Source organism: Somniosus microcephalus, unplaced genomic scaffold (genome assembly GCF_052327205.1).
Source record: "Somniosus microcephalus isolate GS21.2 unplaced genomic scaffold, FLI_Smic_1.0 unresolved_chr8, whole genome shotgun sequence".
Lineage (NCBI taxonomy): Eukaryota > Metazoa > Chordata > Chondrichthyes > Squaliformes > Somniosidae > Somniosus > Somniosus microcephalus.
In genome coordinates, this window is record NW_028225186.1 from 8166875 (window position 1) to 8188968 (window position 22094).

At 46.3% G+C, this 22094-nt stretch overlaps 10 non-coding genes across 10 annotated transcripts; all 10 read right to left on the reverse strand.

Moving 5' to 3' along the window:
• Positions 1 to 5465: 5465 nt before the first annotated feature.
• trnag-gcc (transfer RNA glycine (anticodon GCC)) lies at positions 5466 to 5536 on the reverse strand. The gene has a single exon. It is a non-coding gene; the product is annotated as a tRNA-Gly (tRNA).
• Positions 5537 to 6572: 1036 nt separating this feature from the next.
• On the reverse strand, positions 6573 to 6644 carry trnae-uuc (transfer RNA glutamic acid (anticodon UUC)). Its single transcript has one exon. It is a non-coding gene; the product is annotated as a tRNA-Glu (tRNA).
• Positions 6645 to 7598: 954 nt separating this feature from the next.
• On the reverse strand, positions 7599 to 7669 carry trnag-gcc (transfer RNA glycine (anticodon GCC)). Its single transcript has one exon. It is a non-coding gene; the product is annotated as a tRNA-Gly (tRNA).
• A 1035-nt stretch (positions 7670 to 8704) lies between these two features.
• trnae-uuc (transfer RNA glutamic acid (anticodon UUC)) lies at positions 8705 to 8776 on the reverse strand. The gene has a single exon. It is a non-coding gene; the product is annotated as a tRNA-Glu (tRNA).
• A 2041-nt stretch (positions 8777 to 10817) lies between these two features.
• On the reverse strand, positions 10818 to 10889 carry trnae-uuc (transfer RNA glutamic acid (anticodon UUC)). The gene has a single exon. It is a non-coding gene; the product is annotated as a tRNA-Glu (tRNA).
• A 3066-nt stretch (positions 10890 to 13955) lies between these two features.
• trnag-ucc (transfer RNA glycine (anticodon UCC)) lies at positions 13956 to 14026 on the reverse strand. The gene has a single exon. It is a non-coding gene; the product is annotated as a tRNA-Gly (tRNA).
• A 1018-nt stretch (positions 14027 to 15044) lies between these two features.
• Positions 15045 to 15116, reverse strand: trnae-uuc (transfer RNA glutamic acid (anticodon UUC)). The gene has a single exon. It is a non-coding gene; the product is annotated as a tRNA-Glu (tRNA).
• Positions 15117 to 19288: 4172 nt separating this feature from the next.
• Positions 19289 to 19360, reverse strand: trnae-uuc (transfer RNA glutamic acid (anticodon UUC)). Its single transcript has one exon. It is a non-coding gene; the product is annotated as a tRNA-Glu (tRNA).
• Positions 19361 to 20314: 954 nt separating this feature from the next.
• On the reverse strand, positions 20315 to 20385 carry trnag-gcc (transfer RNA glycine (anticodon GCC)). The gene has a single exon. It is a non-coding gene; the product is annotated as a tRNA-Gly (tRNA).
• A 1036-nt stretch (positions 20386 to 21421) lies between these two features.
• On the reverse strand, positions 21422 to 21493 carry trnae-uuc (transfer RNA glutamic acid (anticodon UUC)). Its single transcript has one exon. It is a non-coding gene; the product is annotated as a tRNA-Glu (tRNA).
• Between the last annotated feature and the right edge of the window lie 601 nt (positions 21494 to 22094).

Consider the following 22094-nt stretch of genomic DNA (forward strand, 5'->3'; position numbering starts at 1 on the left):
TGACACTGCGAGGCAAGGAAGCGAATGCTGCACCTCGGTACCGAATGATGCGCTGCTGACTGTTGAGGCAACAGCAGCGGTGTGGAAAATTGAAAGGTTGATGAGGTGCAAGCATTTTTTCGCGCGGGTGCTTTGATTGCTGGCATTTCAAACAGCCAGAAAACGCACTGATTCTCTGACCGGGAATCGAACCCGGGCCGCAGCGGTGAAAGCGCCGAATCCTATCCACTAGACCACCAGGGAAGCTGTGAGAAGCGGCCTGCCAGCAAGCAGAACAAGGCAGTCTTTCCTCCTTGCTGCTTTGAAATTCAGGTCACTTTCACGCCAGGCAAACTTTTCGTACAAGATGACATTTTTTAGGCGAGATCACAAAGGACATGTTCAGGAAACCACAGCATCAAGTGCGTGTAGGCGTCCACCTGAAATCTATTTGCTTCTGTGCTTTTCTCAGAGATACACAGTCAGAGAAAAGCCGTCCGGATATTGAATAATCAGCACCAAAATATCAAGGACAATACAGAGGAAACAGTAATGCACTGCTTGAGACAAAGACTCAAACATATGCACGAACACAGATGTGTGCTCACTTTGTGTGAGTATGTCTCAGATATCCATGTGATTCATGGAGGCGTGCAGTACAGTGTGAGGTCATTCGGCCAATCGTGCCAGTGCTGTCCACTTGAAAGATCAGACGTGCTTTCTCCCGCTGTTATCTGCATTTCCCTGTCCTCTCTCGTTCCGCAGTGCCCCGCACAAAAGACAAACAGAAGGAGAACACTATGCTAACGAGGAATTGATGCAGGAGGTTTTTATGCAGTTCCTCACCGTTTAAAATTGTTTTAGGTTCAATCTTTCGCTGTTGATCTTTTCCAAGGAGCGCTTTAAGGTGCTGCCAAAACGTTTAAAATTGGGGATGTTAAAATTCCTTCCCGTCGGGGAATTTCACCCCGGTCTCCCGCGTGAGAGGCGGGGATACTCACAACGAGACTAACGAGGAAGTGAGCAATGCAATGTCTGTCAGAGTAAGAATCGAGCCTGTTACACAGAGAACAGGATGCCATTCAGCCCCTCAAAGCTGTTGCACAGCAACAGGAGCAGAACATTCATACCCTTGATCCACTTGCACAGGTACAGCTAATAAATTATTTATGCTCATGTGATGTGTTTGCTATGAAATGAATTGTTAAAAAAATTAGCCTACATTGGCCGGGAATCGAACCCGGGTCTCCCGCGTGGCAGGCGAGAATTCTACCCCTGAACCACCAATGCACGCCGACTTAATCGATTCTTTTTTCTGGTAGCTACAATTTATTTTTGACTTTTGTTAATACAAGCGGGGACACTGCGTTAACATAAAAAGCAATATGCAGCAGATACTGCATCTGGAATTGTTGATTAAATGCTGGAAACACTTCGAAGGTCCTGGAAGATCTGTGGACAGAGAAACACAGGGTTAACCTCTCAGGTGCATGAGCTCTCGGTAGAGCTAAGATTTTGCACTTTTCTACGTCCCGTGGGAGTTTCCTTCCAACGTTGTTTAGCTGCTCAAAAATTACATAATTAAGAAACTAACCTTCCCCAAAAGAAAAAATAGGAGCAGGATTGGGCCATTCGGCCCCTCGAGCCCGCCATTTAAAAAGTTCGTGGCTGATGAGATCTTCGACACAACGCAACTTTGCCGCCCGTTCCCCATAACCTTTGACTCCCCTGTAGCTGAAATATATGTCTATCAGACATACAGAACCCGTTTGACGTCTTACAGTGTGGCCCGAGGGATAGTGTGGAGAAGCTGGGATTGCTTTCCTCTGGAGGCTAAGAGGAAATTTAATAGAGGCTTGCAAAATTACAATGGGTTTTGATAGAGGAAATAAAGACAAACGCTTTCCAATGGCAGGAGGGATGGTAACCAGAGGTAGAATTGTCTTATGCAGCGAATGTTAAGGCCTCATGAATATCAGGATAAGTTATCACGGCCCAGTTACTCTGTCATTCGAGTCTTGCACACGTTGCTAATGTGGCATTTTTCACACTGGCAATGAGTTGACTGATAGCCGTGCTGTGATCAGCTAAGTTTGTTAGGGAGATGCAGTCGGCAAAATAATACATGGAAGACGGATAATAACCGTGACTGTTCTGACACTGCGAGGCAAGGAAGCGAATGCTGCACCTCGGTACCGAATGATGCGCTGCTGACTGTTGAGACAACAGAAGCGGTGTGGAAAATTGAAAGGTTGATGAGGTGCAAGCATTGTTTCGCGCGGGTGCTTTGATTGCTGGCATTTCAAACAGCCAGAAAACGCACTGGTTTCCTGACCGGGAATCGAACCCGAGCCGCGGCGGTGAAAGCGCCGAATCCTATCCACTAGACCACCAGGGAAGCTGTGAGAAGCGGCCTGCCAGCAAGCAGAACAAGGCAGTCTTTCCTCCTTGCTGCTTTGAAATTCAGGTCACTTTCACGCCAGGCAAACTTTTCGGACAAGATGACATTTTTTAGGCGAGATCACAAAGGACATGTTCAGGAAACCACAGCATCAAGTGCGTGTAGGCGTCCACCTGAAATCTATTTGCTTCTGTGCTTTTCTCAGAGATACACAGTCAGAGAAAAGCCGTCCGGATATTGAATAATCAGCACCAAAATATCAAGGACAATACAGAGGAAACAGTAATGCACTGCTTGAGACAAAGACTCAAACATATGCACGAACACAGATGTGTGCTCACTTTGTGTGAGTATGTCTCAGATATCCATGTGATTCATGGAGGCGTGCAGTACAGTGTGAGGTCATTCGGCCAATCGTGCCAGTGCTGTCCACTTGAAAGATCAGACGTGCTTTCTCCCGCTGTTATCTGCATTTCCCTGTCCTCTCTCGTTCCGCAGTGCCCCGCACAAAAGACAAACAGAAGGAGAACACTATGCTAACGAGGAATTGATGCAGGAGGTTTTTATGCAGTTCCTCACCGTTTAAAATTGTTTTAGGTTCAATCTTTCGCTGTTGATCTTTTCCAAGGAGCGCTTTAAGGTGCTGCCAAAACGTTTAAAATTGGGGATGTTAAAATTCCTTCCCGTCGGGGAATTTCACCCCGGTCTCCCGCGTGAGAGGCGGGGATACTCACAACGAGACTAACGAGGAAGTGAGCAATGCAATGTCTGTCAGAGTAAGAATCGAGCCTGTTACACAGAGAACAGGATGCCATTCAGCCCCTCAAAGCTGTTGCACAGCAACAGGAGCAGAACATTCATACCCTTGATCCACTTGCACAGGTACAGCTAATAAATTATTTATGCTCATGTGATGTGTTTGCTATGAAATGAATTGTTAAAAAAATTAGCCTACATTGGCCGGGAATCGAACCCGGGTCTCCCGCGTGGCAGGCGAGAATTCTACCCCTGAACCACCAATGCACGCCGACTTAATCGATTCTTTTTTCTGGTAGCTACAATTTATTTTTGACTTTTGTTAATACAAGCGGGGACACTGCGTTAACATAAAAAGCAATATGCAGCAGATACTGCATCTGGAATTGTTGATTAAATGCTGGAAACACTTCGAAGGTCCTGGAAGATCTGTGGACAGAGAAACACAGGGTTAACCTCTCAGGTGCATGAGCTCTCGGTAGAGCTAAGATTTTGCACTTTTCTACGTCCCGTGGGAGTTTCCTTCCAACGTTGTTTAGCTGCTCAAAAATTACATAATTAAGAAACTAACCTTCCCCAAAAGAAAAAATAGGAGCAGGATTGGGCCATTCGGCCCCTCGAGCCCGCCATTTAAAAAGTTCGTGGCTGATGAGATCTTCGACACAACGCAACTTTGCCGCCCGTTCCCCATAACCTTTGACTCCCCTGTAGCTGAAATATATGTCTATCAGACATACAGAACCCGTTTGACGTCTTACAGTGTGGCCCGAGGGATAGTGTGGAGAAGCTGGGATTGCTTTCCTCTGGAGGCTAAGAGGAAATTTAATAGAGGCTTGCAAAATTACAATGGGTTTTGATAGAGGAAATAAAGACAAACGCTTTCCAATGGCAGGAGGGATGGTAACCAGAGGTAGAATTGTCTTATGCAGCGAATGTTAAGGCCTCATGAATATCAGGATAAGTTATCACGGCCCAGTTACTCTGTCATTCGAGTCTTGCACACGTTGCTAATGTGGCATTTTTCACACTGGCAATGAGTTGACTGATAGCCGTGCTGTGATCAGCTAAGTTTGTTAGGGAGATGCAGTCGGCAAAATAATACATGGAAGACGGATAATAACCGTGACTGTTCTGACACTGCGAGGCAAGGAAGCGAATGCTGCACCTCGGTACCGAATGATGCGCTGCTGACTGTTGAGACAACAGAAGCGGTGTGGAAAATTGAAAGGTTGATGAGGTGCAAGCATTGTTTCGCGCGGGTGCTTTGATTGCTGGCATTTCAAACAGCCAGAAAACGCACTGGTTTCCTGACCGGGAATCGAACCCGAGCCGCGGCGGTGAAAGCGCCGAATCCTATCCACTAGACCACCAGGGAAGCTGTGAGAAGCGGCCTGCCAGCAAGCAGAACAAGGCAGTCTTTCCTCCTTGCTGCTTTGAAATTCAGGTCACTTTCACGCCAGGCAAACTTTTCGGACAAGATGACATTTTTTAGGCGAGATCACAAAGGACATGTTCAGGAAACCACAGCATCAAGTGCGTGTAGGCGTCCACCTGAAATCTATTTGCTTCTGTGCTTTTCTCAGAGATACACAGTCAGAGAAAAGCCGTCCGGATATTGAATAATCAGCACCAAAATATCAAGGACAATACAGAGGAAACAGTAATGCACTGCTTGAGACAAAGACTCAAACATATGCACGAACACAGATGTGTGCTCACTTTGTGTGAGTATGTCTCAGATATCCATATGATTCATGGAGGCGTGCAGTACAGTGTGAGGCCATTCGGCCAATCGTGCCAGTGCTGTCCACTTGAAAGATCAGACGTGCTTTCTCCCGCTGTTATCTGCATTTCCCTGTCCTCTCTCGTTCCGCAGTGCCCCGCACAAAAGACAAACAGAAGGAGAACACTATGCTAACGAGGAATTGATGCAGGAGGTTTTTATGCAGTTCCTCACCGTTTAAAATTGTTTTAGGTTCAATCTTTCGCTGTTGATCTTTTCCAAGGAGCGCTTTAAGGTGCTGCCAAAACGTTTAAAATTGGGGATGTTAAAATTCCTTCCCGTCGGGGAATTTCACCCCGGTCTCCCGCGTGACAGGCGGGGATACTCACAACGAGACTAACGAGGAAGTGAGCAATGCAATGTCTGTCAGAGTAAGAATCGAGCCTGTTACACAGGAACAGGATGCCATTCAGCCCCTCAAAGCTGTTGCACAGCAACAGGAGCAGAACATTCATACCCTTGATCCACTTGCACAGGTACAGCTAATAAATTATTTATGCTCATGTGATGTGTTTGCTATGAAATGAATTGTTAAAAAAATTAGCCTGCATTGGCCGGGAATCGAACCCGGGTCTCCCGCGTGGCAGGCGAGAATTCTACCCCTGAACCACCAATGCACGCCGACTTAATCAATTCTATTTTCTGGTAGCTACAATTTATTTTTGACTTTTGTTAATACAAGCGGGGACACTGCGTTAACATAAAAAGCAATATGCAGCAGATACTGCATCTGGAATTGTTGATTAAATGCTGGAAACACTTCGATGGTCCTGGAAGATCTGTGGACAGAGAAACACAGGGTTAACCTCTCAGGTGCATGAGCTCTCGGTAGAGCTAAGATTTTGCACTTTTCTACGTCCCGTGGGAGTTTCCTTCCAACGTTGTTTAGCTGCTCAAAAATTACATAATTAAGAAACTAACCTTCCCCAAAAGAAAAAATAGGAGCAGGATTGGGCCATTCGGCCCCTCGAGCCCGCCATTTAAAAAGTTCGTGGCTGATGAGATCTTCGACACAACGCAACTTTGCCGCCCGTTCCCCATAACCTTTGACACCCCTGTAGCTGAAATATATGTCTATCAGACATACAGAACCCGTTTGACGTCTTACAGTGTGGCCCGAGGGATAGTGTGGAGAAGCTGGGATTGCTTTCCTCTGGAGGCTAAGAGGAAATTTAATAGAGGCTTGCAAAATTACAATGGGTTTTGATAGAGGAAATAAAGACAAACGCTTTCCAATGGCAGGAGGGATGGTAACCAGAGGTAGAATTGTCTTATGCAGCGAATCTTAAGGCCTCATGAATATCAGGATAAGTTATCACGGCCCAGTTACTCTGTCATTCGAGTCTTGCACACGTTGCTAATGTGGCATTTTTCACACTGGCAATGAGTTGACTGATAGCCGTGCTCTGATCAGCTAAGTTTGTTAGGGAGATGCAGTCGGCAAAATAATACATGGAAGACGGATAATAACCGTGACTGTTCTGACACTGCGAGGCAAGGAAGCGAATGCTGCACCTCGGTACCGAATGATGCGCTGCTGACTGTTGAGGCAACAGCAGCGGTGTGGAAAATTGAAAGGTTGATGAGGTGCAAGCATTGTTTCGCGCGGGTGCTTTGATTGCTGGCATTTCAAACAGCCAGAAAACGCACTGGTTCCCTGACCGGGAATCGAACCCGGGCCGCGGCGGTGAAAGCGCCGAATCCTATCCACTAGACCACCAGGGAAGCTGTGAGAAGCGGCCTGCCAGCAAGCAGAACAAGGCAGTCTTTCCTCCTTGCTGCTTTGAAATTCAGGTCACTTTCACGCCAGGCAAACTTTTCGGACAAGATGACATTTTTTAGGCGAGTTCACAAAGGACATGTTCAGGAAACCACAGCATCAAGTGCGTGTAGGCGTCCACCTGAAATCTATTTGCTTCTGTGCTTTTCTCAGAGATACACAGTCAGAGAAAAGCCGTCGGGATATTGAATAATCAGCACCAAAATATCAAGGACAATACAGAGGAAACAGTAATGCACTGCTTGAGACAAAGACTCAAACATATGCACGAACACAGATGTATGCTCACTTTGTGTGAGTATGTCTCAGATATCCATATGATTCATGGAGGCGTGCAGTACAGTGTGAGGCCATTCGGCCAATCGTGCCAGTGCTGTCCACTTGAAAGATCAGACGTGCTTTCTCCCGCTGTTATCTGCATTTCCCTGTCCTCTCTCGTTCCGCAGTGCCCCGCACAAAAGACAAACAGAAGGAGAACACTATGCTAACGAGGAATTGATGCAGGAGGTTTTTATGCAGTTCCTCACCGTTTAAAATTGTTTTAGATTCAATCTTTCGCTGTTGATCTTTTCCAAGGAGCGCTTTAAGGTGCTGCCAAAACGTTTAAAATTGGGGATGTTAAAATTCCTTCCCGTCGGGGAATTTCACCCCGGTCTCCCGCGTGACAGGCGGGGATACTCACAACGAGACTAACGAGGAAGTGAGCAATGCAATGTCTGTCAGAGTAAGAATCGAGCCTGTTACACAGGAACAGGATGCCATTCAGCCCCTCAAATCTGTTGCACAGCAACAGGAGCAGAACATTCATACCCTTGATCCACTTGCACAGGTACAGCTAATAAATTATTTATGCTCATGTGATGTGTTTGCTATGAAATGAATTGTTAAAAAAATTAGCCTGCATTGGCCGGGAATCGAACCCGGGTCTCCCGCGTGGCAGGCGAGAATTCTACCCCTGAACCACCAATGCACGCCGACTTAATCAATTCTATTTTCTGGTAGCTACAATTTATTTTTGACTTTTGTTAATACAAGCGGGGACACTGCGTTAACATAAAAAGCAATATGCAGCAGATACTGCATCTGGAATTGTTGATTAAATGCTGGAAACACTTCGATGGTCCTGGAAGATCTGTGGACAGAGAAACACAGGGTTAACCTCTCAGGTGCATGAGCTCTCGGTAGAGCTAAGATTTTGCACTTTTCTACGTCCCGTGGGAGTTTCCTTCCAACGTTGTTTAGCTGCTCAAAAATTACATAATTAAGAAACTAACCTTCCCCAAAAGAAAAAATAGGAGCAGGATTGGGCCATTCGGCCCCTCGAGCCCGCCATTTAAAAAGTTCGTGGCTGATGAGATCTTCGACACAACGCAACTTTGCCGCCCGTTCCCCATAACCTTTGACTCCCCTGTAGCTGAAATATATGTCTATCAGACATACAGAACCCGTTTGACGTCTTACAGTGTGCCCGAGGGATAGTGTGGAGAAGCTGGGATTGCTTTCCTCTGGAGGCTAAGAGGAAATTTAATAGAGGCTTGCAAAATTACAATGGGTTTTGATAGAGGAAATAAAGACAAACGCTTTCCAATGGCAGGAGGGATGGTAACCAGAGGTAGAATTGTCTTATGCAGCGAATGTTAAGGCCTCATGAATATCAGGATAAGGTATCACGGCCCAGTTACTCTGTCATTCGAGTCTTGCACACGTTGCTAATGTGGCATTTTTCACACTGGCAATGTGTTGACTGATAGCCGTGCTCTGATCAGCTAAGTTTGTTAGGGAGATGCAGTCGGCAAAATAATACATGGAAGACGGATAATAACCGTGACTGTTCTGACACTGCGAGGCAAGGAAGCGAATGCTGCACCTCGGTACCGAATGATGCGCTGCTGACTGTTGAGGCAACAGCAGCGGTGTGGAAAATTGAAAGGTTGATGAGGTGCAAGCATTGTTTCGCGCGGGTGCTTTGATTGCTGGCATTTCAAACAGCCAGAAAACGCACTGGTTCCCTGACCGGGAATCGAACCCGGGCCGCGGCGGTGAAAGCGCCGAATCCTATCCACTAGACCACCAGGGAAGCTGTGAGAAGCGGCCTGCCAGCAAGCAGAACAAGGCAGTCTTTCCTCCTTGCTGCTTTGAAATTCAGGTCACTTTCACGCCAGGCAAACTTTTCGGACAAGATGACATTTTTTAGGCGAGATCACAAAGGACATGTTCAGGAAACCACAGCATCAAGTGCGTGTAGGCGTCCACCTGAAATCTATTTGCTTCTGTGCTTTTCTCAGAGATACACAGTCAGAGAAAAGCCGTCGGGATATTGAATAATCAGCACCAAAATATCAAGGACAATACAGAGGAAACAGTAATGCACTGCTTGAGACAAAGACTCAAACATATGCACGAACACAGATGTGTGCTCACTTTGTGTGAGTATGTCTCAGATATCCATATGATTCATGGAGGCGTGCAGTACAGTGTGAGGCCATTCGGCCAATCGTGCCAGTGCTGTCCACTTGAAAGATCAGACGTGCTTTCTCCCGCTGTTATCTGCATTTCCCTGTCCTCTCTCGTTCCGCAGTGCCCCGCACAAAAGACAAACAGAAGGAGAACACTATGCTAACGAGGAATTGATGCAGGAGGTTTTTATGCAGTTCCTCACCGTTTAAAATTGTTTTAGGTTCAATCTTTCGCTGTTGATCTTTTCCAAGGAGCGCTTTAAGGTGCTGCCAAAACGTTTAAAATTGGGGATGTTAAAATTCCTTCCCGTCGGGGAATTTCACCCCGGTCTCCCGCGTGACAGGCGGGGATACTCACAACGAGACTAACGAGGAAGTGAGCAATGCAATGTCTGTCAGAGTAAGAATCGAGCCTGTTACACAGGAACAGGATGCCATTCAGCCCCTCAAAACTGTTGCACAGCAACAGGAGCAGAACATTCATACCCTTGATCCACTTGCACAGGTACAGCTAATAAATTATTTATGCTCATGTGATGTGTTTGCTATGAAATGAATTGTTAAAAAAATTAGCCTGCATTGTCCAGGAATCGAACCCAGGTCTCCCGCGTGGCAGGCGAGAATTCTACCCCTGAACCACCAATGCACGCCGACTTAATCAATTCTATTTTCTGGTAGCTACAATTTATTTTTGACTTTTGTTAATACAAGCGGGGACACTGCGTTAACATAAAAAGCAATATGCAGCAGATACTGCATCTGGAATTGTTGATTAAATGCTGGAAACACTTCGATGGTCCTGGAAGATCTGTGGACAGAGAAACACAGGGTTAACCTCTCAGGTGCATGAGCTCTCGGTAGAGCTAAGATTTTGCACTTTTCTACGTCCCGTGGGAGTTTCCTTCCAACGTTGTTTAGCTGCTCAAAAATTACATAATTAAGAAACTAACCTTCCCCAAAAGAAAAAATAGGAGCAGGATTAGGCCATTCGGCCCCTCGAGCCCGCCATTTAAAAAGTTCGTGGCTGATGAGATCTTCGACACAACGCAACTTTGCCGCCCGTTCCCCATAACCTTTGACTCCCCTGTAGCTGAAATATATGTCTATCAGACATACAGAACCCGTTTGACGTCTTACAGTGTGGCCCGAGGGATAGTGTGGAGAAGCTGGGATTGCTTTCCTCTGGAGGCTAAGAGGAAATTTAATAGAGGCTTGCAAAATTACAATGGGTTTTGATAGAGGAAATAAAGACAAACGCTTTCCAATGGCAGGAGGGATGGTAACCAGAGGTAGAATTGTCTTATGCAGCGAATGTTAAGGCCTCATGAATATCAGGATAAGTTATCACGGCCCAGTTACTCTGTCATTCGAGTCTTGCACACGTTGCTAATGTGGCATTTTTCACACTGGCAATGAGTTGACTGATAGCCGTGCTCTGATCAGCTAAGTTTGTTAGGGAGATGCAGTCGGCAAAATAATACATGGAAGACGGATAATAACCGTGACTGTTCTGACACTGCGAGGCAAGGAAGCGAATGCTGCGCTGCTGACTGTTGAGGCAACAGCAGCGGTGTGGAAAATTGAAAGGTTGATGAGGTGCAAGCATTGTTTCGCGCGGGTGCTTTGATTGCTGGCATTTCAAACAGCCAGAAAACGCACTGGTTCCCTGACCGGGAATCGAACCCGGGCCGCGGCGGTGAAAGCGCCGAATCCTATCCACTAGACCACCAGGGAAGCTGTGAGAAACGGCCTGCCAGCAAGCAGAACAAGGCAGTCTTTCCTCCTTGCTGCTTTGAAATTCAGGTCACTTTCACGCCAGGCAAACTTTTCGGACAAGATGACATTTTTTAGGCGAGATCACAAAGGACATGTTCAGGAAACCACAGCATCAAGTGCGTGTAGGCGTCCACCTGAAATCTATTTGCTTCTGTGCTTTTCTCAGAGATACACAGTCAGAGAAAAGCCGTCGGGATATTGAATAATCAGCACCAAAATATCAAGGACAATACAGAGGAAACCGTAATGCACTGCTTGAGACAAAGACTCAAACATATGCACGAACACAGATGTGTGCTCACTTTGTGTGAGTATGTCTCAGATATCCATATGATTCATGGAGGCGTGCAGTACAGTGTGAGGCCATTCGGCCAATCGTGCCAGTGCTGTCCACTTGAAAGTTCAGACGTGCTTTCTCCCGCTGTTATCTGCATTTCCCTGTCCTCTCTCGTTCCGCAGTGCCCCGCACAAAAGACAAACAGAAGGAGAACACTATGCTAACGAGGAATTGATGCAGGAGGTTTTTATGCAGTTCCTCACCGTTTAAAATTGTTTTAGGTTCAATCTTTCGCTGTTGATCTTTTCCAAGGAGCGCTTTAAGGTGCTGCCAAAACGTTTAAAATTGGGGATGTTAAAATTCCTTCCCGTCGGGGAATTTCACCCCGGTCTCCCGCGTGACAGGCGGGGATACTCACAACGAGACTAACGAGGAAGTGAGCAATGCAATGTCTGTCAGAGTAAGAATCGAGACTGTTACACAGGAACAGGATGCCATTCAGCCCCTCAAAGCTGTTGCACAGCAACAGGAGCAGAACATTCATACCCTTGATCCACTTGCACAGGTACAGCTAATAAATTATTTATGCTCATGTGATGTGTTTGCTATGAAATGAATTGTTAAAAAAATTAGCCTGCATTGGCCGGGAATCGAACCCGGGTCTCCCGCGTGGCAGGCGATAATTCTACCCCTGAACCACCAATGCACGCCGACTTAATCAATTCTATTTTCTGGTAGCTACAATTTATTTTTGACTTTTGTTAATACAAGCTGGGACACTGCGTTAACATAAAAAGCAATATGCAGCAGATACTGCATCTGGAATTGTTGATTAAATGCTGGAAACACTTCGATGGTCCTGGAAGATCTGTGGACAGAGAAACACAGGGTTAACCTCTCAGGTGCATGAGCTCTCGGTAGAGCTAAGATTTTGCACTTTTCTACGTCCCGTGGGAGTTTCCTTCCAACGTTGTTTAGCTGCTCAAAAATTACATAATTAAGAAACTAACCTTCCCCAAAAGAAAAAATAGGAGCAGGATTGGGCCATTCGGCCCCTCGAGCCCGCCATTTAAAAAGTTCGTGGCTGATGAGATCTTCGACACAACGCAACTTTGCCGCCCGTTCCCCATAACCTTTGACTCCCCTGTAGCTGAAATATATGTCTATCAGACATACAGAACCCGTTTGACGTCTTACAGTGTGGCCCGAGGGATAGTGTGGAGAAGCTGGGATTGCTTTCCTCTGGAGGCTAAGAGGAAATTTAATAGAGGCTTGCAAAATTACAATGGGTTTTGATAGAGGAAATAAAGACAAACGCTTTCCAATGGCAGGAGGGATGGTAACCAGAGGTAGAATTGTCTTATGCAGCGAATGTTAAGGCCTCATGAATATCAGGATAAGTTATCACGGCCCATAACTCTGTCATTCGAGTCTTGCACACGTTGCTAATGTGGCATTTTTCACACTGGCAATGAGTTGACTGATAGCCGTGCTCTGATCAGCTAAGTTTGTTAGGGAGATGCAGTCGGCAAAATAATACATGGAAGACGGATAATAACCGTGACTGTTCTGACACTGCGAGGCAAGGAAGCGAATGCTGCGCTGCTGACTGTTGAGGCAACAGCAGCGGTGTGGAAAATTGAAAGGTTGATGAGGTGCAAGCATTGTTTCGCGCGAGTGCTTTGATTGCTGGCATTTCAAACAGCCAGAAAACGCACTGGTTCCCTGACCGGGAATCGAACCCGGGCCGCGGCGGTGAAAGCGCCGAATCCTATCCACTAGACCACCAGGTAAGCTGTGAGAAGCAGCCGGCCAGCAAGCAGAACAAGGCAGTCTTTCCTCCTTGCTGCTTTGAAATTCAGGTCACTTTCACGCCAGGCAAACTTTTCGGACAAGATGACATTTTTTAGGCGAGATCACAAAGGACATGTTCAGGAAACCACAGCATCAAGTGCGTGTAGGCGTCCACCTGAAATCTATTTGCTTCTGTGCTTTTCTCAGAGATACACAGTCAGAGAAAAGCCGTCGGGATATTGAATAATCAGCACCAAAATATCAAGGACAATACAGAGGAAACAGTAATGCACTGCTTGAGACAAAGACTCAAACATATGCACGAACACAGATGTGTGCTCACTTTGTGTGAGTATGTCTCAGATATCCATATGATTCATGGAGGCGTGCAGTACAGTGTGAGGCCATTCGGCCAATCGTGCCAGTGCTGTCCACTTGAAAGATCAGACGTGCTTTCTCCCGCTGTTATCTGCATTTCCCTGTCCTCTCTCGTTCCGCAGTGCCCCGCACAAAAGACAAACAGAAGGAGAACACTATGCTAACGAGGAATTGATGCAGGAGGTTTTTATGCAGTTCCTCACCGTTTAAAATTGTTTTAGGTTCAATCTTTCGCTGTTGATCTTTTCCAAGGAGCGCTTTAAGGTGCTGCCAAAACGTTTAAAATTGGGGATGTTAAAATTCCTTCCCGTCGGGGAATTTCACCCCGGTCTCCCGCGTGACAGGCGGGGATACTCACAACGAGACTAACGAGGAAGTGAGCAATGCAATGTCTGTCAGAGTAAGAATCGAGCCTGTTACACAGGAACAGGATGCCATTCAGCCCCTCAAAACTGTTGCACAGCAACAGGAGCAGAACATTCATACCCTTGATCCACTTGCACAGGTACAGCTAATAAATTATTTATGCTCATGTGATGTGTTTGCTATGAAATGAATTGTTAAAAAAATTAGCCTGCATTGGCCGGGAATCGAACCCAGGTCTCCCGCGTGGAAGGCGAGAATTCTACCCCTGAACCACCAATGCACGCCGACTTAATCAATTCTATTTTCTGGTAGCTACAATTTATTTTTGACTTTTGTTAATACAAGCGGGGACACTGCGTTAACATAAAAAGCAATATGCAGCAGATACTGCATCTGGAATTGTTGATTAAATGCTGGAAACACTTCGATGGTCCTGGAAGATCTGTGGACAGAGAAACACAGGGTTAACCTCTCAGGTGCATGAGCTCTCGGTAGAGCTAAGATTTTGCACTTTTCTACGTCCCGTGGGAGTTTCCTTCCAACGTTGTTTAGCTGCTCAAAAATTACATAATTAAGAAACTAACCTTCCCCAAAAGAAAAAATAGGAGCAGGATTAGGCCATTCGGCCCCTCGAGCCCGCCATTTAAAAAGTTCGTGGCTGATGAGATCTTCGACACAACGCAACTTTGCCGCCCGTTCCCCATAACCTTTGACTCCCCTGTAGCTGAAATATATGTCTATCAGACATACAGAACCCGTTTGACGTCTTACAGTGTGGCCCGAGGGATAGTGTGGAGAAGCTGGGATTGCTTTCCTCTGGAGGCTAAGAGGAAATTTAATAGAGGCTTGCAAAATTACAATGGGTTTTGATAGAGGAAATAAAGACAAACGCTTTCCAATGGCAGGAGGGATGGTAACCAGAGGTAGAATTGTCTTATGCAGCGAATGTTAAAAGGCCTCATGAATATCAGGATAAGTTATCACGGCCCAGTTAGTCTGTCATTCGAGTCTTGCACACGTTGCTAATGTGGCATTTTTCACACTGGCAATGAGTTGACTGATAGCCGTGCTCTGATCAGCTAAGTTTGTTAGGGAGATGCAGTCGGCAAAATAATACATGGAAGACGGATAATAACCGTGACTGTTCTGACACTGCGAGGCAAGGAAGCGAATGCTGCGCTGCTGACTGTTGAGGCAACAGCAGCGGTGTGGAAAATTGAAAGGTTGATGAGGTGCAAGCATTGTTTCGCGCGGGTGCTTTGATTGCTGGCATTTCAAACAGCCAGAAAACGCACTGGTTCCCTGACCGGGAATCGAACCCGGGCCGCGGCGGTGAAAGCGCCGAATCCTATCCACTAGACCACCAGGGAAGCTGTGAGAAGCGGCCTGCCAGCAAGCAGAACAAGGCAGTCTTTCCTCCTTGCTGCTTTGAAATTCAGGTCACTTTCACGCCAGGCAAACTTTTCGGACAAGATGACATTTTTTAGGCGAGTTCACAAAGGACATGTTCAGGAAACCACAGCATCAAGTGCGTGTAGGCGTCCACCTGAAATCTATTTGCTTCTGTGCTTTTCTCAGAGATACACAGTCAGAGAAAAGCCGTCGGGATATTGAATAATCAGCACCAAAATATCAAGGACAATACAGAGGAAACAGTAATGCACTGCTTGAGACAAAGACTCAAACATATGCACGAACACAGATGTGTGCTCACTTTGTGTGAGTATGTCTCAGATATCCATATGATTCATGGAGGCGTGCAGTACAGTGTGAGGCCATTCGGCCAATCGTGCCAGTGCTGTCCACTTGAAAGTTCAGACGTGCTTTCTCCCGCTGTTATCTGCATTTCCCTGTCCTCTCTCGTTCCGCAGTGCCCCGCACAAAAGACAAACAGAAGGAGAACACTATGCTAACGAGGAATTGATGCAGGAGGTTTTTATGCAGTTCCTCACCGTTTAAAATTGTTTTAGGTTCAATCTTTCGCTGTTGATCTTTTCCAAGGAGCGCTTTAAGGTGCTGCCAAAACGTTTAAAATTGGGGATGTTAAAATTCCTTCCCGTCGGGGAATTTCACCCCGGTCTCCCGCGTGACAGGCGGGGATACTCACAACGAGACTAACGAGGAAGTGAGCAATGCAATGTCTGTCAGAGTAAGAATCGAGCCTGTTACACAGGAACAGGATACCATTCAGCCCCTCAAAGCTGTTGCACAGCAACAGGAGCAGAACATTCATACCCTTGATCCACTTGCACAGGTAAAGCTAATAAATTATTTATGCTCATGTGATGTGTTTGCTATGAAATGAATTGTTAAAAAAATTAGCCTGCATTGGCCAGGAATCGAACCCGGGTCTCCCGCGTGGCAGGCGAGAAATCTACCCCTGAACCACCAATGCACGCCGACTTCATCAATTCTATTTTCTGGTAGCTACAATTTATTTTTGACTTTTGTTAATACAAGCGGGGACACTGCGTTAACATAAAAAGCAATATGCAGCAGATACTGCATCTGGAATTGTTGATTAAATGCTGGAAACACTACGATGGTCCTGGAAGATCTGTGGACAGAGAAACACAGGGTTAACCTCTCAGGTGCATGAGCTCTCGGTAGAGCTAAGATTTTGCACTTTTCTACGTCCCGTGGGAGTTTCCTTCCAACGTTGTTTAGCTGCTCAAAAATTACATAATTAAGAAACTAACCTTCCCCAAAAGAAAAAATAGGAGCAGGATTGGGCCATTCGGTCCCTCGAGCCCGCCATTTAAAAAGTTCGTGGCTGATGAGATCTTCGACACAACGCAACTTTGCCGCCCGTTCCCCATAACCTTTGACTCCCCTGTAGCTGAAATATATGTCTATCAGACATACAGAACCCGTTTGACGTCTTACAGTGTGGCCCGAGGGATAGTGTGGAGAAGCTGGGATTGCTTTCCTCTGGAGGCTAAGAGGAAATTTAATAGAGGCTTGCAAAATTACAATGGGTTTTGATAGAGGAAATAAAGACAAACGCTTTCCAATGGCAGGAGGGATGGTAACCAGAGGTAGAATTGTCTTATGCAGCGAATGTGAAGGCCTCATGAATATCAGGATAAGTTATCACGGCCCAGTTACTCTGTCATTCGAGTCTCGCACACGTTGCTAATGTGGCATTTTTCGCACTGGCAATGAGTTGACTGATAGCCGTGCTCTGATCAGCTAAGTTTGTTAGGGAGATGCAGTCGGCAAAATAATACATGGAAGACGGATAATAACCGTGACTGTTCTGACACTGCGAGGCAAGGAAGCGAATGCTGCACCTCGGTACCGAATGATGCGCTGCTGACTGTTGAGGCAACAGCAGCGGTGTGGAAAATTGAAAGGTTGATGAGGTGCAAGCATTGTTTCGCGCGGGTGCTTTGATTGCTGGCATTTCAAACAGCCAGAAAACGCACTGGTTCCCTGACCGGGAATCGAACCGGGCCGCGGCGGTGAAAGCGCCGAATCCTATCCACTAGACCACCAGGGAAGCTGTGAGAAGCGGCCTGCCAACAAGCAGAACAAGGCAGTCTTTCCTCCTTGCTGCTTTGAAATTCAGGTCACTTTCACGCCAGGCAAACTTTTCGGACAAGATGACATTTTTTAGGCGAGTTCACAAAGGACATGTTCAGGAAACCACAGCATGAAGTGCGTGTAGGCGTCCACCTGAAATCTATTTGCTTCTGTGCTTTTCTCAGAGATACACAGTCAGAGAAAAGCCGTCGGGATATTGAATAATCAGCACCAAAATATCAAGGACAATACAGAGGAAACAGTAATGCACTGCTTGAGACAAAGACTCAAACATATGCACGAACACAGATGTGTGCTCACTTTGTGTGAGTATGTCTCAGATATCCATATGATTCATGGAGGCGTGCAGTACAGTGTGAGGCCATTCGGCCAATCGTGCCAGTGCTGTCCACTTGAAAGTTCAGACGTGCTTTCTCCCGCTGTTATCTGCATTTCCCTGTCCTCTCTCGTTCCGCAGTGCCCCGCACAAAAGACAAACAGAAGGAGAACACTATGCTAACGAGGAATTGATGCAGGAGGTTTTTATGCAGTTCCTCACCGTTTAAAACTGTTTTAGGTTCAATCTTTCGCTGTTGATCTTTTCGAAGGAGCGCTTTAAGGTGCTGCCAAAACGTTTAAAATTGGGGATGTTAAAATTCCTTCCCGTCGGGGAATTTCACCCCGGTCTCCCGCGTGACAGGCGGGGATACTCACAACGAGACTAACGAGGAAGTGAGCAATGCAATGTCTGTCAGAGTAAGAATCGAGCCTGTTACACAGGAACAGGATGCCATTCAGCCCCTCAAAGCTGTTGCACAGCAACAGGAGCAGAACATTCATACCCTTGATCCACTTGCACAGGTACAGCTAATAAATTATTTATGCTCATGTGATGTGTTTGCTATGAAATGAATTGTTAAAAAATTTAGCCTGCATTGGCCAGGAATCGAACCCGGGTCTCCCGCGTGGCAGGCGAGAAATCTACCCCTGAACCACCAATGCACGCCGACTTAATCAATTCTATTTTCTGGTAGCTACAATTTATTTTTGACTTTTGTTAATACAAGCGGGGACACTGCGTTAACATAAAAAGCAATATGCAGCAGATACTGCATCTGGAATTGTTGATTAAATGCTGGAAACACTACGATGGTCCTGGAAGATCTGTGGACAGAGAAACACAGGGTTAACCTCTCAGGTGCATGAGCTCTCGGTAGAGCTAAGATTTTGCACTTTTCTACGTCCCGTGGGAGTTTCCTTCCAACGTTGTTTAGCTGCTCAAAAATTACATAATTAAGAAACTAACCTTCCCCAAAAGAAAAAATAGGAGCAGGATTGGGCCATTCGGCCCCTCGAGCCCGCCATTTAAAAAGTTCGTGGCTGATGAGATCTTCGACACAACGCAACTTTGCCGCCCGTTCCCCATAACCTTGACTCCCCTGTAGCTGAAATATATGTCTATCAGACATACAGAACCCGTTTGACGTCTTACAGTGTGGCCCGAGGGATAGTGTGGAGAAGCTGGGATTGCTTTCCTCTGGAGGCTAAGAGGAAATTTAATAGAGGCTTGCAAAATTACAATGGGTTTTGATAGAGGAAATAAAGACAAACGCTTTCCAATGGCAGGAGGGATGGTAACCAAAGGTAGAATTGTCTTATGCAGCGAATGTTAAGGCCTCATGAATATCAGGATAAGTTATCACGGCCCAGTTACTCTGTCATTCGAGTCTTGCACACGTTGCTAATGTGGCATTTTTCACACTGGCAATGAGTTGACTGATAGCCGTGCTCTGATCAGCTAAGTTTGTTAGGGAGATGCAGTCGGCAAAATAATACATGGAAGACGGATAATAACCGTGACTGTTCTGACACTGCGAGGCAAGGAAGCGAATGCTGCGCTGCTGACTGTTGAGGCAACAGCAGCGGTGTGGAAAATTGAAAGGTTGATGAGGTGCAAGCATTGTTTCGCGCGGGTGCTTTGGTTGCTGGCATTTCAAACAGCCAGAAAACGCACTGGTTCCCTGACCGGGAATCGAACCCGGGCCGCGGCGGTGAAAGCGCCGAATCCTATCCACTAGACCACCAGGGAAGCTGTGAGAAGCGGCCTGCCAGCAAGCAGAACAAGGCAGTCTTTCCTCCTTGCTGCTTTGAAATTCAGGTCACTTTCACGCCAGGCAAACTTTTCGGACAAGATGACATTTTTTAGGCGAGATCACAAAGGACATGTTCAGGAAACCACAGCATCAAGTGCGTGTAGGCGTCCACCTGAAATCTATTTGCTTCTGTGCTTTTCTCAGAGATACACAGTCAGAGAAAAGCCGTCGGGATATTGAATAATCAGCACCAAAATATCAAGGACAATACAGAGGAAACAGTAATGCACTGCTTGAGACAAAGACTCAAACATATGCACGAACACAGATGTGTGCTCACTTTGTGTGAGTATGTCTCAGATATCCATATGATTCATGGAGGCGTGCAGTACAGTGTGAGGCCATTCGGCCAATCGTGCCAGTGCTGTCCACTTGAAAGATCAGACGTGCTTTCTCCCGCTGTTATCTGCATTTCCCTGTCCTCTCTCGTTCCGCAGTGCCCCGCACAAAAGACAAACAGAAGGAGAACACTATGCTAACGAGGAATTGATGCAGGAGGTTTTTATGCAGTTCCTCACCGTTTAAAATTGTTTTAGGTTCAATCTTTCGCTGTTGATCTTTTCCAAGGAGCGCTTTAAGGTGCTGCCAAAACGTTTAAAATTGGGGATGTTAAAATTCCTTCCCGTCGGGGAATTTCACCCCGGTCTCCCGCGTGACAGGCGGGGATACTCACAACGAGACTAACGAGGAAGTGAGCAATGCAATGTCTGTCAGAGTAAGAATCGAGCCTGTTACACAGGAACAGGATGCCATTCAGCCCCTCAAAGCTGTTGCACAGCAACAGGAGCAGAACATTCATACCCTTGATCCACTTGCACAGGTACAGCTAATAAATTATTTATGCTCATGTGATGTGTTTGCTATGAAATGAATTGTTAAAAAAATTAGCCTGCATTGGCCGGGAATCGAACCCGGGTCTCCCGCGTGGCAGGCGAGAATTCTACCCCTGAACCACCAATGCACGCCGACTTAATCAATTCTATTTTCTGGTAGCTACAATTTATTTTTGACTTTTGTTAATACAAGCGGGGACACTGCTTTAACATAAAAAGCAATATGCAGCAGATACTGCATCTGGAATTGTTGATTAAATGCTGGAAACACTTCGATGGTCCTGGAAGATCTGTGGACAGAGAAACACAGGGTTAACCTCTCAGGTGCATGAGCTCTCGGTAGAGCTAAGATTTTGCACTTTTCTACGTCCCGTGGGAGTTTCCTTCCAACGTTGTTTAGCTGCTCAAAAATTACATAATTAAGAAACTAACCTTCCCCAAAAGAAAAAATAGGAGCAGGATTGGGCCATTCGGCCCCTCGAGCCCGCCATTTAAAAAGTTCGTGGCTGATGAGATCTTCGACACAACGCAACTTTGCCGCCCGTTCCCCATAACCTTTGACACCCCTGTAGCTGAAATATATGTCTATCAGACATACAGAACCCGTTTGACGTCTTACAGTGTGGCCCGAGGGATAGTGTGGAGAAGCTGGGATTGCTTTCCTCTGGAGGCTAAGAGGAAATTTATTAGAGGCTTGCAAAATTACAATGGGTTTTGATAGAGGAAATAAAGACAAACGCTTTCCAATGGCAGGAGGGATGGTAACCAGAGGTAGAATTGTCTTATGCAGCGAATCTTAAGGCCTCATGAATATCAGGATAAGTTATCACGGCCCAGTTACTCTGTCATTCGAGTCTTGCACACGTTGCTAATGTGGCATTTTTCACACTGGCAATGAGTTGACTGATAGCCGTGCTCTGATCAGCTAAGTTTGTTAGGGAGATGCAGTCGGCAAAATAATACATGGAAGACGGATAATAACCGTGACTGTTCTGACACTGCGAGGCAAGGAAGCGAATGCTGCACCTCGGTACCGAATGATGCGCTGCTGACTGTTGAGGCAACAGCAGCGGTGTGGAAAATTGAAAGGTTGATGAGGTGCAAGCATTGTTTCGCGCGGGTGCTTTGATTGCTGGCATTTCAAACAGCCAGAAAACGCACTGGTTCCCTGACCGGGAATCGAACCCGGGCCGCGGCGGTGAAAGCGCCGAATCCTATCCACTAGACCACCAGGGAAGCTGTGAGAAGCGGCCTGCCAGCAAGCAGAACAAGGCAGTCTTTCCTCCTTGCTGCTTTGAAATTCAGGTCACTTTCACGCCAGGCAAACTTTTCGGACAAGATGACATTTTTTAGGCGAGATCACAAAGGACATGTTCAGGAAACCACAGCATCAAGTGCGTGTAGGCGTCCACCTGAAATCTATTTGCTTCTGTGCTTTTCTCAGAGATACACAGTCAGAGAAAAGCCGTCGGGATATTGAATAATCAGCACCAAAATATCAAGGACAATACAGAGGAAACAGTAATGCACTGCTTGAGACAAAGACTCAAACATATGCACGAACACAGATGTATGCTCACTTTGTGTGAGTATGTCTCAGATATCCATATGATTCATGGAGGCGTGCAGTACAGTGTGAGGCCATTCGGCCAATCGTGCCAGTGCTGTCCACTTGAAAGATCAGGACGTGCTTTCTCCCGCTGTTATCTGCATTTCCCTGTCCTCTCTCGTTCTCCGCAGTGCCCCGCACAAAAGACAAACAGAAGGAGAACACTATGCTAACGAGGAATTGATGCAGGAGTTTTTATGCAGTTCCTCACCGTTTAAAATTGTTTTA